This window comes from Osmerus mordax, chromosome 3 (genome assembly GCF_038355195.1).
Source record: "Osmerus mordax isolate fOsmMor3 chromosome 3, fOsmMor3.pri, whole genome shotgun sequence".
Taxonomy (NCBI): domain Eukaryota; kingdom Metazoa; phylum Chordata; class Actinopteri; order Osmeriformes; family Osmeridae; genus Osmerus; species Osmerus mordax.
The window spans coordinates 19862627-19865467 of NC_090052.1; positions in this window are offsets into that span (position 1 = coordinate 19862627).

Genomic DNA, 2841 nt, shown 5'->3' on the forward strand with positions numbered 1-2841 from the left:
TTGAGCTCCAGCTAAATACAGCAGTGTGTGTGTGAGCAAGATGCTGTGTTGTATGTGGAGCACACAGATAGTAGAACCATCGTAACCAGATGTGCCTTGTAATCACTCACACATCCAGGGCAAGCCTTTCATCTCGGGCCCTTCACACAGCCCAGAAAAGCCCTTTCAGACACAAAAAAAGGGAGAAATGGAAAGAGAGAGAGCCGGGGAGAGAGAGAGATAGAAAGAAAGAAAGGAAGGGAACTAGAGAGGAAGAGCGAGAAAGAGAGAAAACTAAGGGATGGGGAAGGGAAGTGCTTCTGCACCCTCGAGCTCTCGTCTTCATCCTGGCTGTGAATAACCATGGCTGAAGAGACCAGATGCTGAGTGAATGTAGTGTTTGTGTGTGTGTGTGTGTGTTTGCGTGTGCATGTCTGTCTGTGTAAGTGTGTGTGTGTGGTTAGGTGTGTGTGTGTGTGCAAACTTGTGTGCCTTACAGTATCCACCTTGCATAATCAGTGGGAAAGGGCCATCGAGGGTGTATCTCGTCCCAACCATACAGAGAGCCTCTTTCTCCCTCCTCCCACGCAGTACAGTACATGTTCATCGAGACGTGATGCCATTGAGGGAGGGGGTGGGGGGGTGGGGGGTGGGCCTGTGCTACATACGTCTCTCCTTCCCCTGGACTATTGACTCTGTGTGTGAGTGTGTTAGGTCTCTGTAGGCTCAGAGCCTGTGGGGAGAGGGCTCGGTTGAGGCTGGACTGTAGCAGTAGAGACCCAGGAGGAGAGTGGGCAGAGGGCAGTGCCCGGGGGGATGTATGGGAAGGACTACCAGGTGTTGGTCACAGCGAGGCGGGGCCGTGGCCAGGCGTTGGTGCCGCGAGGCGGGGAGCCTGCTGAGGAGGGTAAGTTTAGACATGTGGGGCCCACTTGAGATTGTACCCCAAGCTGTGCTTTTTAAAGGGCAGCTTTCACAATTTAAAACACTGTTCTGAGAACTTGTAGGTACAGAAGAACATTTGCCTCCGGGGTGAACGTTTCAGCAGCTCGTCAAATGGCATGAGGTTTTGGGAAAACTGTAACTTCTTTTTAAAACAGGCTTTCATCTCCCTGTGTGCTGTGTCAGGTTGGTTGTTTCAATTGTTCTGTGGCAGTTCTGCCCAAACTGGCATTTTTCTCGAGCTTTTTTTAAGCGTTGCTCTTCCTTCTTTAGTAGAAGTCTGGGAGAATGTTTCATTGAATCAGCTCCAGCCTCTTGCTGTGTGTTTGTGTGAATGCCGCATCTATGTTTGTGCGTATGTTCGTTGGCATCTTCTCTGTGCCCTATCAGTGTGTGTGTGTGACTGCGTGTGTGTGCGTGTGTGTTGTACAGCTTCATAAGATGTGCTCTTCCAAGGCCTGTTTGGAAACACTTGGGTGGAGGAAACAAGGGAAGATGGGTCGAGTGTCAAAATAGAGATGTGACCCATCATAGGAGGAAAGAAGAGGAAATCTGATGCACAACTTCCTGGTTTCCTCTGCCTCAGTGAGAGTCTGTCGATTCCTCTTTAAAATGATCTCTCCCTCTCTTTCCCCTAACCCCCCCGTGCCTATCAAAGCCATGGATGTTGCTGGCAGCACAGCTAATTAGCTGCTGGGCCAAGCTGCCCAGTCAATGTTAAAAAGATTCACTGAACTGAATGGAGCCTACATCCACACGGGTCTGATAATGTGGATTTGTGTTTCTGGTCTCTACACTGGACCACATTTGACAGTTTCTACATGTACTGAAGCCCTTGCCAATACCAAATCTACATCCTTTCCCCCCCCCCAGTGACTTGTCAAGTTGATGTATGTGTCAACAATGCACTTGATTAGATAGGAGATGTTACTGACCCACTGTGCCACCATAACTGCCTCTCAGGGCTGTCAGCATTAGCATGGCCTAACACAGTCAATACTACTCACGGCTGCACATTAAATTGTATCACTAAACGTTCCGGTCCTGTTAGATGGCATGTGTTGATGAGCTTCTTGGTTGTACCTATCTGTTAGCTAAACCGACGCGCGGACACCGAAAGGATGCTGATAATGACTTTTCCTCCGAGTCGAAACAATCAAATGCAGTTAATTAGTTCTGGCACTGCAGCAATCTCAATCAGGGGATTTTTATCCTGTTGTCGTGCGCAGTGACAGAGACAGTGTGCGTGTGCGTGTGTGTGTGTTCCACAGATTTGATGGATTGGTAGTCAATTGAGGGAGTGTTCCCACCAGATTACAATATTTCCACAGCAGTGTGATGGTCGTTACCATGACAAAGCATCATAACAGGCCTATTTTCACCACAGCAAAAGACTTCTTCAAAGACGAGCTTGGAGGAATTAGCTGGCAGCCATATCCGTCTTTCAATTTCTTTCTTCATGTTTTGTTTTATTGGTAGAAAGCTCTTTGCCACACTGTCACTCTGAGTCTGAGCGACGGATTGGAAGATGACGAGATTACACATCCTTTGTGCAAAAAATAAAGCTGTGAAGGGCAGAAAAAAATTGAAGGGAGTTATTTGCCTCGTGCGGATCGAGTGTGATTGAGAGACGACAATGGGTGGGATGGCTGGAGCGTGTGTGATTGAGATAAAAGACAGATAGACAGGCAGAAAGACTAACTCTTCTCCCACACGCAGAACCTCCCAGAGCTACCTCCCACAGACACACTGAAGCTCACTGCAGAGGGAGGCGGCTCGTCTGGGCACGCAAGGACAAATGAAGGACAGAGAGAGAGAGAGAGAGAAAAGGAGAGTGATGGAGAGGGGAAAGGGAGAAGGAGAGACAGAGAGAGCGAGAGAGAAAGGAGGTAGACAGGATGGGCAATCAAAACTTTGCAC